The sequence below is a fragment of the Malus sylvestris genome, chromosome 3 (genome assembly GCF_916048215.2).
Source record: "Malus sylvestris chromosome 3, drMalSylv7.2, whole genome shotgun sequence".
Taxonomy (NCBI): Eukaryota; Viridiplantae; Streptophyta; class Magnoliopsida; order Rosales; family Rosaceae; genus Malus; species Malus sylvestris.
In genome coordinates, this window is record NC_062262.1 from 29,797,302 (window position 1) to 29,814,877 (window position 17,576).

At 36.8% G+C, this 17,576-nt stretch overlaps 1 long non-coding RNA gene and 1 pseudogene across 1 annotated transcript; one reads left to right on the forward strand and one right to left on the reverse strand.

The window, feature by feature from the left end:
• The first annotated feature begins 5,265 nt into the window (after nucleotides 1-5,265).
• Nucleotides 5,266-11,625, forward strand: LOC126614896 (metallothionein-like protein 3A; annotated as a pseudogene).
• Nucleotides 11,626-12,253: 628 nt separating this feature from the next.
• Nucleotides 12,254-13,660, reverse strand: LOC126614898 (uncharacterized). Its single transcript, XR_007620559.1, has 2 exons — nucleotides 13,439-13,660; nucleotides 12,254-12,771 (listed from the first exon to the last, which is right to left on the reverse strand). It is a non-coding gene; the product is annotated as an uncharacterized LOC126614898 (long non-coding RNA).
• Nucleotides 13,661-17,576: the final 3,916 nt, after the last annotated feature.

The following is a 17,576-nucleotide window of genomic DNA, read 5'->3' on the forward strand; positions in this document are numbered from 1 at the left end:
TCTTGCTCACGTAAGACCATTTCCAACCAAAGGGTCCAGAGGGCCAGAAGACCGAAAAACGCCCAAAAATCGTCTCCAACCGAGGGTTAGGCCAGAGGACTCGTGGGCCCCATGAAATCTGAAAGGGCCAAAGGGCTGGCTAAAAATCTCATCAATCCTGTCGGTTATATCCGATAGGAATTCTAAGCCAAATTTCAAATGCAACAGCTAGCTAACGTTAGTTACTGTTGATTTTTTTTTTTTTTTTGGGCCAATTTTTTTTTTTTAATTCTTAAAAATTCTCATTTTTTTCCTATGAATACCTAAACCATTCATTCACCATTCCTCACAAATTTTTCACCATTTCAATTCTCATATTTTCTTACCTCTTTCAAAAATATTTCCTTCAATTCTTTCAATAATTTTCAAATGGCCTCGTCTGCAATGAAAGGTAGGGCTTGGACCCGAAAAGAAGATGAAGTTCTTTGCAGGACTTATAGATGGGTGTCGGAAGATAGTGTGAGGGGGAGTTATTTCTCAAACAAGTGAAAGTGTTTGGACTCGTGTGTCCAAAAAATACTTAGATTTCTACGAAGGCACTGCTCCACTAAATATCCGAAACCACGAGAGTTGTTCTTCAAGATGGAAAAAACATCTTCACCCAAGTTTGAACAAATGGCATCAAGCACTGTTAGCAGCCGCAAGTAGACATGAATTGATAAGAAATATACGAATAATTAAAAACCGGAACTACTAGAGTGCACTAGAAAGCGAGAAGTGTTAGGAGTCAATTACAAAAGTAAATACTCCTAATCAGAGCATAATAAATCTAGGTGCAGTCCAGTAGGACAAGTACTGGTTATACAGTACCAGGAATGTCCTACTATTATTTAGATATGTCAGAACCGTCAAAATCCTCAAGGCTACCGACAACAAGCTTACCTAAAACCTGGAATGGCGCAAAACAGGAAACGTGAGTGGGCAAAAACAAATGTTTTACAAAACCATTTCATTTATCAACATATTTAACCCCTCGCTGTAAAACATGTATAATTTTTCCCAGAATCAGGGTATATGCATATACATAAATATTTATGTAATTATATCAATTCAAATCATGCTTCACATAATCATATTCATATGTATGTCATGCCAAGATATAACAGAGTAAGCAATTCAGGTAAGAATAATTTCATATAAATATAACATGTTAGCCGAAACCCCTATGGTAGTCTGTACGGCTGAATTCATAGCTCAAAAAAGTCAATATAGCCGGAGTCACTACAATGACCTATACGACACTATACTGCACAAGAGTCAGAACCAAATGAAAAGGTATGTACGACAATAATGGGTGTAATATAATCATGCTCAATACTACTCACACATAATAGCTGGGCGATAAATCGCTAGTCACCTACGAGTCGGAACCACCTAAGATGGTCTATGCGACAAGACTGTGCACCTAAATTGGATCCAATATGAGCATATAGTGCGGGAGGTGACATAATAAACAGGCTTGTGTCATATCTCTGGCTAAAATCACAATCACCCTAGATGCAGTTTGATGAGCTCAACGTTATTCAATCACATATCACATCATTAATAATTCACATATCCAAAACATAACTCACCTGAGCTTACCTGAGCATCCACAGCCCCACAATTATATATATAATGCATCATATACCAATTCATATACGAAATATAATTTCATATGCATGGCATTGAAGGCATACTTTTTAAACACATATTTCTGGGAAAATATCAAGTATATACATATATACTGAAAACCAAAAGCCCACTCACTGGTATGTCGAAGGGTCGTAGCCTTCGAATCGCCCTTGAACGCACTCGTCCTCGGGATAAGTCTCACGTATATGCGAATTAACTATAAAAACGTTATTTAAAGCACATAGGCAAAACTAGCTAATAACTTCTCAAGTTCTCATACATAGCTCAAATTAGGTATATGAATATACCACGGTGACCTATATAATCTCAGGATCGTCCCCAAATTTTTAAAATAATTTTTCATCCACCCACGCACGGCCACGCGCCGGCGAGTGCATGGCAAGACGCGCAACCACATGCAGGAAACCCTAATGGAAACATTAACGGCAATTAGGGAATATTCCGCTAAATCCTAACAAATTCTGTTAAACTTAAATGACGGCGTCAGAATATTCCATCAGAATTGACAGAATATTCCGTCGTCTTCAACCTCAAACTCCGGCGACCGTCGCCGTCGCCGGAAAACTAGAATTTTCAAATCGCTATATCTCACTCATTTGTCATCAATTTCCTACGAAATTTGCACCAAAATGAAGATTACAACGTGAAGAACATTTCTTTACCAATTTGAAGCTCTAAAAGTCACGAAATCTCGTTGGAGAAATTCCACAAAATCCGGCCAAGCTTGAAACTCACAATCCCGACTCCAATTTCACCAAACGAACCACTCCGAGCTTCCTTAGGACCTCCTAAAGCTTCCTATGCCCTTAAAATTCCCTAAAAATAAACATTTTACGTGAGCATGAAATCGGGGTTCAGATTTCACGAGTTTTCAAAGGAGTTCTTACCTGAAAATGGTACCATTCAACTCGTATGGTTCTCACGAACACAATGGTGTGCTTCACACCCTCGATCTTCACACTTTCTATGGGTTTTGGGTGTAGTCTGTACAAGAGAGAAGAAAAAAAAAAAAAAAAAAGAGTGCGTCCGAGAGAGAGTGAGTACGAGAGGGTGAGAGAGAGAAAGTTTTGGGTGTGTGTGTGTGGTCCTCACACTAACACATCACCAAACCCACATCTACAACCAAACGAACAGTCTAAGTCCCAAATTATCCAAAATTAAGCTAGGGCAACCAAATAAACCCTAATATTAAATCCCATGAAACGTTTAAGGGTATTCTCGACATTTCCCATCCATGAGAATAATTTTCCGGGACAGGCTGTGACATATAGGAAGTATTATTGGCACTCCAAAAATCTCATTCTACACTCCTTACAAGTGTATATTTCTTTCCTAATATAGAAAGTTTGAAGTGTAGAATGAGATTTTTAGAGTGCTAATAACAATTCCTATATATATATGTATGTATATATAAGTATGTATGTATATCTTTCTTCCCTACTCGTAGATAAAAAGATGGAAAAATAATGTACATGGGAATGTAAGGCTATACTTCCTCTGAAAAATGTTTGAAAGCAACGCTGGCTACTCGGAGAAGCAATTGCTTTGAAAGTTACCAAGAACTTTTTTATTTTCTTCATTAATGTAAAATCACCTTAAAAGAAATATTAAACACAACAAAGTTGGTATATATTTGATTGTCTAGTTTTAAGTTATTCAAGATTTAAGTTGTTTAATTTCAAAAACTTTGTGATATCGAGTACCATTTCTATGATTGATCTCTTTCTTATGTAAAAAAAAATTATTTTGTAGTACTAGAACACCATCACATAACTAACTTGTTATTTTGTGCTCCAAGTTCCTTAATTTGAAGAAAAACAAATGGCTTGTAGCAAAATTTTGGCCTACATCAAAGCCCTTTTATTATAAGAAACATACAAGAATCCAAAATGCAAAGCTATTCAATTCGAAGCTGCGCATCAATATATGTGGGTCTATCTTTATTAATAAGGAAAACTAATGAAAATAGCTTGAAAACTTTGAGTTTTAATGATAATGACAAAATAAAGGATAAAGTGAATAGTAGCATGTTTGACTTTTTAGTGTAAAAATGTGGTTTTTTGTTAAAGTAAACAGTACCGTGGGCTTTTCGTTAAAACTCCCTTAATAATATGATACAAATATGAGATTTAAACTGGGGCAAAAATATATAGCATTTTTGTTTAAAGAATGGTCTCAAGAGAAAGAATCAATGCGAATAAGTGAGGAGCAAATTACCAACTATTTTCTGCTTAGGCCAGCTTTTGTTGGTTTGTTCCAAGTTAAGCAGATATGTTCTCGTCTCTTAAATTCGATGCCAAATTTGGCAAGTTCTCTGGACACTTGGATGGTGAAAACTTCGTGGGAATTTGTGCTTTTACATGCGTATAAGCCCATAAGGTAGTACAACCTTTTAAATTTTAAGAGTAATGTTATTCATACCATGTTTTTGTACCATATTTTCATACCACTTTACATGGCATTTGATGTGAATAGACACATCATTTGAATTAATCAGATTTTTAAATTTAGTTCATTATTTAATAAACTAATAATTAAGAAAAACTAATTAATTAAATCATGATTGTGGTATACAAGGAGTCTTTCTCCTTCCTTTCTTTAGGTTTTGTAAATTTTTCAAATGATGTGGCTGTCCACATCAGATGCCACCTAAGATGGTATGAAAATATAGTACAAAAACATGGTATAAATAGCATTACTCAAGTTTTAATATTCCTGTAATTTTTATACTATATCTAATTAGTAATCACAATGAACATTAAGGCTGATAAAAATAAAAAATAAAGCACAATCAACTAGTAAGTTTTTGGTGCTCCTAAAGCGGTTTCAATTTGCTGCATATAATCTCTGTCAATAAAATACAGATGATTCAATTTCCCAAACCCATGCCGAATGGGGATGGAGTGGGGAGGATGGGGGGATGGGGTTATTTTGGGAGTGAGGACTGCAGGAGGGTATATCCGACCTCGCCTTGCCAGTTATTATCTCCAATAAACTGAACATTTGCGACTAATTAAGTACTTATGCATGAAGCACTTGAAAATATTTCCTGAAGAAGCATGCATGTGTGCTTCCACGATATTTGATCATGTTAAAAAAGTTTTAACTCTTTCAAAAATAGTTTAACAAAACCGAGTCTTTGGAGATATTCTTGATCACTTTATGAGAGATTTAGAATGAGAGATATTGTCGATTACACTCAAGTTTCTCCCATATGTCTTTTATAAGGGCCAAAGTGCATGCTTATCTCCATTAATTATACTACAAACTAAGAGCTTTAGGGATAACAATTCATCTATAATCTTTTCCCAATTCATGAGTTAAGAACTTGAGAGTGAGAGAGAGATACATATCTCAATTCATATCTCAATATGCGTGCACGAAGTGATTTGGTCATCTTGTAAACAAGAGAACTGAAGTTGACACGAGAGGAGGATAGCAGACCAAACCCTCCATTATCAAGATTCCTTCGGACGTTTCTCGGGAGACATGTGCTTCCCACATGCCTCGAGGCCCCCAACTACACCTTACTATCTACTGTAGGCCCCACCTCCCAGCAACTATCACCCTTGCTCCTTCCCTCTCCGTGCATCTATAAATTCAGGACGATGGTGCAGATTGGAGATACAGCAAGCAAAATACCCTTCGAGCTAAACCCTAAAACACACTTCAGTTCCAAGTTCTAAGTTCATCTGCAACATGTCGGGGAAGTGCGACAACTGCAACTGCGCTGACAGCACCCAGTGCGTGTAAGTAATGCTTCTTTATCAGTTTAGTTATGGATCTGTAAATCTTGCATGGCTAAATACTGGTTTGGTACTGAACTCAAAAAGGTGTTTGGTAAATAATTAAAAACAACTTATTTTCACGGTTTTGGGTGAAAAAAAAACTAAAAACGTGAAGCAGCAAAAATAAATTTATTCTCACAACACAGCCCAAACAGTTTTTATTACAATGATAGTGTATTTGTGTTATGAAAGTCTTTCTTCTGTATATAGACTACAGATGGGAAGGCCTTGGATATCCTCGTAGGTATGACACCATGGATGTATCGCTGAAGACTAAACCCTAGCTATAGTGCTAATCAAATCAAGATACGTGATAAGTGCTATAGGAATATGGTGATATATCCTCGGTGACACCTAAATCTTTCTCTAATAGAAAGGGTTTGATAATTGTTTTCGACTAGGGTTACCAACTAGTAGTTTACTCGTTTAATAACAAGATTATATAGGGTATTTAATTGCTTAATGCGAATTAAATAACTGATGGAGGGCTTAACTGAAATGATTTAGCTCTAGTATGTGGTATTTGTTAGTGTTCCTTGATTTAGCTGGATGTTTTTCTCTGAAAATGCTGAACAGAAGCAAAACAAAGATAGAAGAAGTTGAACCGAAAAGTTTTTTTTTTTTTTTTTCTTGTTCACACATGCAAAAATCTTGCAGAGGAATAATTTGTACTACTCTGAAAAATGCGCACTAACACTGCTTTACATTTAACTGGTAGCCTTAGCTTTAGGACCACACAAAACACTACTTTTAATCTTAGTCACTCATCAACCTAATTACATGGATCAAACACCACATGGCACTCATGGCCTTACATCATTTTAACTCTACACTTGGCAGATATGCTCAAATGAATACACACATTAAACTCATCTTATTTCTAATACTCAATCAGCTAGAGACTTATAATTCAACACTCCCCTTTAAGTCTTGAGCTGATTTCACTCCAAGCATGCTCCTGAGATAATTAAACCGATCTTTAGGCAGAGGTTTTGTGAAAATATCAGCTAGTTGCTCATTAGTTGGACAGTACACCAGATCAATGATCCCATCCTTCAGTGCGTCCTTGATGAAATGGTATCTTCTGTTAATGTGTTTGGTCTTTTGATGGAACACAGAGTTCTTGGTGATTGCAATTGCTGAGGTGTTGTCACAGTGCACTGGAGTGGCTTCGGTTTGAAATTCACCAAAATCTTCAAGAACAAATCTCAACCAAATGGCTTGAGTAGTTGCTTCTGAAGCACTGATGTACTCTGCTTCTGCAGTGGAAAGAGCTACACAATTCTGCTTCACAGATGCCCATGAGAATACTCCACTGCCAAAGGAGAAAGCATAACCAGAAGTACTCTTACTGTCCTCAATTGATCCACTCCAGTCACTGTCACAGAACCCAATTAACATTGAGTTCTTACCCTTCACATATTCCAGACCATAATCAAGTGTGCCCTTAATGTATCTTAGCACTCTTTTAGCAGTTCCAATATGCTTACTGGTAGGGCAGTGCATAAATCTGGCTCATAGACTGGATGCATACATTATATCAGGCCTAGTTGCAATGAGATATAAGAGACTTCCCACCAAACTTCTGTATAACTCTTCACTTGCAGCATCACTTCCATCATCCGTGGTTAACTTCTCAGTTGCAACTAATGGAGTAAGCACAGGTTTGCACTCTTTTAGACCAAATTTGTCTAACAGAGAGCTTGCATATTTCTTTTGGTGGATGAAAATGCTTGCAGTGGTTTGAATTATTCCCATTCCAAGAAAATGATGGAGAAGGCCCAAATCAGTCATCTCATATTTTCGTTTCATGTCTTCCTTGAATTCTTCAAGCATTTGTTTGTTGCTCCCAGTATAGATTATGTCATCCACATAGATCGACACAATCAAAATGCCTTTCTCTTCTGCCTTGATATACAGTGTTGGTTCACTTAAACTTCTTGTGAAACCACATTGTGAGAAATATGTATCGATCTCTCCATATCATGCCCGTGGTGCCTGTTTTAGACCATACAAGGCTTTGTGAAGTTTATATACCATGTCTTCCTCCCTTTTAGCTACAAAACCATCAGGCTGCTCGACATACACCTCCTCCTCTAGAACACCATTTAAAAAAGCCGATTTGACATCAAGTTGATAGAGTTTCCAACTCTTTTGTGCAGCCAATGCTATAAGGGTTCTGATTGTATCTAACCGGGCAACAGGAGCAAAGGTCTCATTGTAGTCTATTCCTGGTTTCTGGGCATATCCCTTTGCAACAAGCCTTGCCTTGTTCTTTTGCACAGTTCCATCCAGGTTGAGTTTGGTTTTAAACACCCATTTTACTCCAATTATAGGCTTGTTACTTGGCATGTCCACTAACTCCCAGGTTGCATTCTTTTCAATCATGGAGAGCTCATCCTTCATAGCATTCATCCAAGATTCATCCTTAGCTGCATCTTCAAAATTCTCTGGTTCTATAATGCACAGATTACATTTAGCAAGTACATCATCCAGCTTTCTCCATTTTAATGGAGTATGATCAAATGCCTGGGTGTCACTCACACCTGCACTTGACTGAGAATTGATCTATGTATCATCAATATCACTTGCAACTTCTTCCAATATGCCAGATGATGAACCACTTGAAACTTGAGGGTCATTTTCATTATTCTCACTTCTTGATGTATCCACAGTGTCAAACTCATAAGTAAGCAGTGACATATATCTTTCTGTGCTTCTTTCCCAATCCCAAGCTGAGTTTTCATCGAACACAACATCTCTTGACAGAATCAGTCTCTTAGAGATTGGATCAAATACTCTATAGCCTTTCTCACATTTTGCATATCCAACAAAGACTCCTTTTATACTCTTAGGTTCTAGCTTGTGTCTTAGCTCGGATGGAGTATGGACATAACAGACTGAGCCAAAAACCTTCAAATGAGCAATACATGGTTTCCTTTTGCTGTAAGCTTCAAAAGGTGTTATACTATCCAGTGATTTGGTAGGACATCTGTTTAACAGATAGACAGCAGTATGCACAGCTTCTACCCACATATAGTAAGGCATTCCTTTGTCATGAAGCATAGACTTGGCCATTTCAATCACAGTTCTGTTTTTCCTTTCAACCACTCCATTTTGCTGTGGAGTGTAAGATAGAGACAGTTGCCTTTGGATTCCCTCTGTGTCACAGTATTGCTTGAATTCATTTGATAAGAACTCCCCTCCTCTATCACTCCTTACACATTTTACCTTCATTCCACTTTGCAACTCAGTCATGGCCTTGAATTTCTGAAAACAAGTAAAAGCTTCATATTTGAATCTAGGGAAATACACCCATATCATCCTGGTTGCATCATCTACAAGCAACATGAAGTACTTGTTTCCTCCAGTAGACTCGATTCTCATCGGTCCACACAGATCAACATGAACCAATTCAAGTGGAGCACCAGCTCTTTGTGCTTGACCACTAGGAAACCTTTCTCTGTGTTGCTTACCATATTGACAACCTTCACACACTTTGTCATACTCATCTAGATATGGTAATCCATGAACCATGTCATTATCCTTCAATTTCTTGATTCCACCAAAGTGTAGGTGGCCTAATCTTCTGTGCCAAGTCAGAGAACAATGAGCAAAACTGGTTTTCAACACAAGTTGTTTCTCAGGCCGTAGAGATAGAGGATAGCACCTGTTTTCTTTCATTTTTACACGGATAATTTGACATTTCAGAGAAGGACCATCAAAAACAGTGCACATATGTCCACCAAACACAAGATAATATCCGTGCTCATCCATTTGTCCTACACTAAATAGATTCTCTTTCAAACCAGGTAGATACATGACTTCTCGAATGTATTTTCTTCCTCTGTTAGTCTCAATTTCCAATGATCCCATTCCTGCCACATTAACTAACACTCCTGTTGGCATTTGAACTTTCTCTGCAACATTTGTATTCACATCAACAAGAAGATCAACATTTCCTGTCATATGATTACTGCAGCCACTATCTATGTACCAATCTCCATTAACCTTAGTCTCAGCAACTGCACAATTTGCATCAAATAAGTTTCCTGTCACTTCCATTTGACTTGCACAGTTTGCCTTTTGAATAGACTTTCCAACAGTACACTCTCTGGGCCAATGACCAAATCTATCACAGTTATGGCACTTGGATTTCCCCTTATATCTACATTCACCATAATGAAACTTTGAACACACTTTACATTGAGGTTTTACACTTTCTTGACCCATAACTTGTGAGGAAGTACTATATTGTGCAATATTTGTGTATGATTTTTGCTGAAACTTTGGTTTTGAATCCCATTTCTTAACCTTTTGATTCCAATTTCTCTGTGGTTTAAAAGTACTAGACTGAGCATAACTTCGATTCTGCCCTTTTGAACTAACAGTAAGAGAAGAAAATGCTCTCTCAGTTGCATCTGAAGAATGCAAATCAAACCTCTGCTCTTGACTCTTCAATATGGCTAGTACCTCTTGTAGTTCAACAGATTCTAAACATTTGGTATTCTATCACTAAGCATATAGGATCATATATCTTAGTGAGACTGATTAATACCTTCTGTAATAATCTCTCATTTGACAGAGTTTCACCAAACGTTTTCATTTGATTAATCAGATCATTTAAACGAGTAAGATACCCAGTCAAGGATTCATCATCACGCATTCTAGTATATTCAAATTCTCTTCTAAGATTCTGGAGTTTCACAGATCTTACCTGATCCCCACCGTGATATTCGCCATATAACAGATCCCATGCCATTTTTGCCGAGTCTGCGTTTGCGATTCGAGGGAAAATCTGATCGGAGACTGCGTTTTGAATGATTCCGAGAGCTTTTGCATCTTTCATGAAGATTGCAGTCATTTTCTCATCATCGTCAGCATCAACATCTGTATCTTCATCAGTCTTAGCTTTCTTCTTCTTCGAATCGGAAACCAAAATCCCTTTTTCCACCAGATTCCACAGTCCATATGACTTGAAAATGGTAACCATTTTGATTCTCCAGAACTCGTAGTTCTCACCGGAGAAGATCGGGGTCCTCACTTCAGCACTCCCAGATCCAGCCATCGTGAGCTTGTGTGAATCCAGAAACACGTAGTTCTTTAGGTCACAGACAAACTCCGGCAAACTTCACCGAAACCAGAAACGGTGATGTTTGAGCTCACAGAAACACGCCCAGATCTTAATCGAAACCAAGCTCTGAGGCCATGTTAGTGTTCCTTGATTTAGCTGGATGTTTTTCTCTGAAAATGCTGAACAGAAGCAAAACAAAGATAGAAGAAGTTGAACCGAAAAGTTTTTTTTTTTTTTTTCTTGTTCACACATGCAAAAATCTTGCAGAGGAATAATTTGTACTACTCTGAAAAATGCGCACTAACACTGCTTTACATTTAACTGGTAGCCTTAGCTTTAGGACCACACAAAACACTACTTTTAATCTTAGTCACTCATCAACCTAATTACATGGATCAAACACCACATGGCACTCATGGCCTTACATCATTTTAACTCTACACTTGGCAGATATGCTCAAATGAATACACACATTAAACTCATCTTATTTCTAATACTCAATCAGCTAGAGACTTATAATTCAACAGTATTTCTCCTCTTGACGTTGAAGATCTGCTGTTTCGGATTCATTTTTTTCGATCTAATTGGTGCATACATGCCTTCAAAGCTTTAAAATGCCAATTTTTTAAATCGCAGGAAGAAGGGAAACAGCTACGACTTGGTGATCGTTGAGACTGAGAACCGGTACTTTTGTCATAAACTTCAATACATTTTAAGAATTAACTTTTCTTCTCTTTGTTTCCTTAAGACTAATTGTGGAGAGTTTTGATTAATTTTGCAGCTCCATGGACACCGTCTTCGTGGATGCTCCTGCCGCCGAGCACGACGGAAAGTGCAAGTGTGGCACAGGCTGCTCATGTGTGAGCTGCACCTGTGGTCACTAAACCCATACAACCAAATTAAAGATGTAAACGAATAAAGTGTTTGTGGGAAAACAACGTTGTGGCTTTGTCTTTGGTTTGTTTATAGTATTTGTGTCTGTTGAGTGACATGTAGTGTCTGTGAAAACCTGTCACTGTCTCTGTGATTGTGTCATGTAATCGCCATGTTCGTGGCCTTGTGATGTTATGAAATGATATTATTAGAATACATGCTTTGGCTCTCTTAATTCCATTTTATTTTCTCCCTAACCATAATTTTGCTTCACATCATAGCTGCAATTAATCAAGGAATTGCAGATAGGAAAGTAATAGATGTATTCTTGCATACAATATTGTGGATAACAATGGACTTATAGCTCAAGTAGCTTAATTTACCCTTTGATCTGAGGTTTGATGTTCGATTATCCCTCCGTTATCACCGTTACATAAAAATGAAATAAAATATGACGGATATGTCCAATATGTTCTTATTTGAAACCCTTTTGGATCTTGGGATTGGTATTAAATGGGAGACGATTAGAATGCTCAATCATTTTATTTCGCATTTGAAGATGTTTTGATTCCTTTTGCTCTTCCTTTGAGCCACCAAAACGAATGGCACAAAACGCAGAAATAGAAATCCCATTTCACTGTATGGGTGGTGTGACTAGGCAAAGGGATTTACATGAAATGAAACGCATAGCCGCATGACATCGCTTGATTCGTTTAAGACAACACCAACTAGGCGTGTATGTTTATTTATGTTAGTCCTCGTGAATAAGAGGTTAGCAAGGCATTAGTTCATCAAGGAATTTACGAATATTTGAATGATAAACTAATTCGAGCGAGCCTTACAATTAGCCAAGACAATAGCATATATTAAGCTCACATGTTGTAAGGGTGTAAGTCTCAGTAAAATTTAAGTAAATACAAGTCAAATATGGTTGCAGACAGAACTACAGAAGCTCTTCTTTCTTGTATTATTCACCAACGTTCAAATATTACCATGTTGTATGTCTAAACCTAAAGTAAATGGTTTCCTTTCAAAACTGTTGAGCGTAGCCTTCAATTTATTATCTTAACCATCCGGAAATTTCAAACATTGAAGCCCTCTGCACGAAGGCACTTGAGATGAGCATCGATCCATTTTGTGCAAGCATCTTGACCATGTTCTACAATGCATTCATCTCGCAGCTTCTTAGTATCCGGGCAAGCACAGCAGATCTTCTTCTTCGGCTTTGTGTCCAGGGCAGGAGTAGTGACTGCTGATCCTTGATTAGGCTGTGACCTTTGCAAAACCAAGGCAGAGGAAGTATTTTCTGCCGGCAGTCCACCCATTTCTCAAAGTTCTTCAAGACCTAACAGAAATATGCTACTAAAAAACAAGAAAGAAAACAAAGAACATCAGCTTCACTCAGAGCAGCCTCAATGATCAACATGTATTCATTAAGGATGGTATGCACCATATCATACCTAAACAGATTGAATGGAAGAGAGAGATATGGCGTCGTAACTTATAGAAAAACACCCCGTAAAATACGTTAATCACGGATTACCCTAATCACTAGACACTAGCTCATGTAAAAGTGAGGAAATCAACCGAAAAGCAAAAACCCTAAACCCTACTTCTCCAAACGAGCACAAATCCACAGGATCCCAAAACAAAAAACCCAGATGAAGAAATAAACTTTTTCACCAAGGTTCCGGATTTCAATCAAGATTCAAGACACGTCCTTTATCCAACACCCACTCGGGCATTTCTTCAAACATACGGTGGGCACTTTGTTACTACAAGCAAACTCCCGCATAAATACTACATATTCACCAAAAGCGGCAGAAACTATAAATATTAAATACAAAGGCAAAGCAGAAAACCCAGATGAAAAGTAAAGCAACCCATCTAATCAAACAACAACACAGCCATAACCACAGAGATTTTGGAACTTTACATACATAATTTATTGGATGGACAAGTAAATATGTCTCAGAAGAGTAACGAAATTGGTAACAGAAATGTATGAGACAAGGAAGGAATTACTTACCGCGGAAAAGGAAGGAGGAGGAGAAGCTGAAAGGAAGAAGCTTTGCGTTTTCTTGAAGGCAGAAAGTGGGAGCAGAGAAAAGGTGTTTGTTCTCTGTAGACGAAATTGGCCGCTCAAAATTTCAAGGCTAAAACTGGGCCGCGTATGAGTCGAAGGGTCAACCCTTGTCTTGGGCTCTGCAGGCCTACAAAAAATATGCTGAAAACTTTCGGGCTTGTTTGGTATTTTATTTGAAATTTTTTATAATTTCTCAAATTTTTCTTGAAAATAATTTTCTTTAAAACTCAAAAACTTGTTTGGTATGCGAGTTAAAATTTAAATCTTACAACTTAAACAGGACAAAGAGATCAAAAAGAAGGGGTTGAGAGAGAAAGAGGAAAGAGGAGGAAAGAAAGTAAGAGATGATTGGAGGAAAGAGAAAGAAGTGAGAGGATCGGTGGAGATAGAGAGAAAGAATCAGGAAAATGGAGAGAGTGGATTAGAGGAGAGACGAAAAAGGTAAAAATAAAAAATAATAATAATAAGAGAAAGTGGAGAGAGAAAGAAGAAAATGGAAAGATAGATTTGGAGTGAGGGGGTAGAAGGGAGAGAAAAGAAATGATTGAGTTTAAATTTAAAAATTCTAAAAACTCACTTTTTTAGATAATAGACTACATTTTTTTAGTTAGTCTTGAGTTAAGTTTTTAAAAATAGTTCTACCAAACAAGTTTTTAAGGCCTAAAACATAAAAATTGTTTTTTAGTTTAAAAAGTTGCATTCAAGTAAAGTACCAAACATGCTCTTCATTTCTTTTTAATTTTAAATATTTTTTTATAGCTTTTATCAAATTGACTCTTTTTTTTTTTTTTATCTTATCAAACAAATTAATCTAACGTCAATATAAAATTGTAGCACAAACTGCCAAAACAATGTTAAAAATGGCCTTCTAATTGTATGTTGTACTCTATTTACAAATTCTAAAAAATATAGATGTGAATTACATTAATTTGTCACACGTTGTCGTAAAACCAAATGAAAGACATAAATCGTAAAACCAAGTTAAGGACATAAGTAAATGCATTTCCCATCATTCTAAAAAATCTAATAGCAAATAGAAGCAGACCGGATAAGGAATCCGCAGTTCGGATCAAAAGCCAGTCGTGAGGCGTTGATCCTTGGAGCTTGCTTGCTATATCATGGCCATGGATGAACACAGAGAATTCATTCATAAGAGTAAAACATCATCAAGTCTCCACAAATCAAAGCAACAACAGAGTGGAGCATACATATTAGGAAAAACCCAGATAACCCCATAGCTTAAAACCCCAAGTAAAACCCTAGTCTTTCTTCTCTACACACATAAACTTCAAGACGTGAGCGTAGTCACATTAGCAAGATAAGATGTGCTCTCTTATGTACCGAGTTTAAATCCTCTTGTTCGCAGTTTAGAATATCGCTTGTATCATAGAACAAAACAAAATTCCATTATATTCAACCACAATTTGCTCAATAAAATACTATGAAAAGATCACATATATATCAAAAACCCTAAACCCTAAAGTCTCACTTTACAAATCCCAGAAAGCAGAGCAAACTAATCAGAAGCCAACCTTACTTATTGTCAGTGGAGGAATGGATCTCGATTGAGATATTTCAGCAACTACAACATGCTGAATAGCTGATTGTCAGTGGAGGGATTTTTCTATTTGTGGTGAATTTCAACTACAAACATGACCTTTTAAAAATTATAATAATTGTAACTGTTGGATCAAATTTCAATGATCTGGATCATTTGATTCTTAGGCTCAGTTCCTTTGGGTCCGGAAGGGATCCGGTTCCCTTAGGCTGCACATTTCTTCTAACTGCCAATGGGAATTTGACATTTGAGTGAGGGTGGGTCATGGTGTTGACGTGGCGGCTTTTAAGGGAAAGAACTGTGAGGCTCAAGTGTAGGATGAGTGTAGAGGATCCCAACCACTCTTGGGATTGAAGCTGAAAAAGAGCTTTTTTAAATAAAAAGAAAATATTACCTACTGATTAGCAAAAAGAAAAGGGTAGGCATTTTTTGCTGATTTACAAAATGAAAAAGGTATGCTTTTTCTGCTGATAAGCACAAAGGTAGGAATTGATAAAGTAACAAAGTGAGAAATTATTACTGTAGCGATTCTTAAACTCTCGGTTTTCTATTTTCACTTTTTTTTTTAATATTTTTGTCCATTAATTTTGTTTCGAGTAATTGAATCTTCGCTGCGAAAAACATATGTAGAAGAAAAAAATTGAGTGAGAAAATCACTTCCTAATTTTTTTTTGGCTACTGCAAAAGTATCACCATACCTGTTACTATTACACACACTACAAGATGAATAGCTGCTAAGGTTAATATGTTTTCTTGGAAAAAAAAAATGATGCACATATTATAATTTAAGGTATTTCAACCTTCCATGTCCACCCATCATATGTTTCACCAACAACAAGAATCGAGTTTTATAATTTAAGTTCGATGGAAATGAGATAAGGATGTTTGGGAATCAAAAGGAGCAGGAGGATAGAGTTTTGCTTATTTGGGGAAAATGGTTAATGATTCAAACTCTAGTTCCTTCTCCTCCTTGCGTTGGCGCCTTGATATGGAGAGTTGTTCAGAACAAAAATAGATACAAATAAGGAAGGTTGATAGCTTATTCTATTTTTTGGTCTAAGGTTTTAAATTATAGATTGTCACTTAATACTACGGTCTAATGGTATTCATATTCACTTGTAAGTGAAATGTCTTAGGTTCGTTTCTCGTCAAATGCGAATTTGAACCATATTATTGCTAACTCATTGTGAAGTTTAGCCCACTCTCCCATCTCCTTAGTGTAGATGCTATCATTTCTTTGAAGAAAAAGAAAATGTTTTAAATTGTAGATTAAAAAGTAGAAAATTCGGATAAGGTATGGGCTAGGTGTCTGAAGAGGAGTTTTGGGTGTAAAGAGAGGAGGCAGATTCTCTCCTCTCTCACTTTCTGTGCCCTCCTGTTTTGTGTGGTCACGGTTAAGCCACGTCAACATTTTATATTATTTTTTTTATAGAGATAATAAGATAAAAATGAATAGTAATATAAAATGTTGACGTGGCTTAACTGTGACCACACAAACAGAAGGGTACGGGAAATGGGAGGGCAGAGAATCTGCCTTTGTAAAGAGAACCCTTCAACTTCAATGCGACTCACTTCAAGCGCATGGCCCAATGGAAGGATATACTATAGCTCTAAATCGTTGCAACACATCCATATCAATGACTATCGAAATCACATTATTTCCCCAAAATATCAAAATATTTTCAACCTCGCAAGAGACATGCCAAAATGGCCACATCTTCGTCACCATCAACCGTCGATTATGTTGATCCCTCGGTCGTCGCTTCGGTTGATCCCTCCTCCGCCATCATCGCAAGCCCTCATCCACCATCTGTTACAATCAGCCCCTAATTTTCTTGTAAATAATCTATTAATGTGAATTGGCCACAATACTTCAAGAAGAGTAAATTTATAAAAATATTATAACCTATTACAGAAAAAATATTTTCAAGTAAAATAGAAAGAAATATGATTTCAAAATTAAAAAAATATGTATTAGAACCTATTCTACCCAACCCTAGCCACACATGCATGCAACCCGACGAATATGTCCCTAGATCCACCCCAACCTCACATGTTACAGCGTAAGTTCCACCATCATAGTCTCAAGAAATTAATTCCGACAACCTTGTCTCCAACTATATAATAGAGAAACAAACTGCAATTGAGAGAGCCATATATTACCCTCTCTCTTTATTTAAATTTAAATTTACAGAAGAGAAAAATGAAAATCAATGAGAAATGACACATATAAGAGATAAAACTTCCAATCTGAAAATTATTAAGGTTGTGACATAGAAAATTAGGGAGGGGGGGCGTTGCAAGAAAATTGGGAGAAGAAAGAATGTTGGGGAGGAGGTCGGGGAGTTGGGAGGAGAATAAGTTTTCTCTTAACTTTTTTATTTTATTTCATTTTTAATTATTTTAAATCAAATAGATAATTTTATAAATAAGTATAATAATCTATGAATTTTTTAACAGAGATGGAATGTCCTTAATTGGCTAACAGAGATAAATACAAAGACCGAATTGGCCAAATTTAAA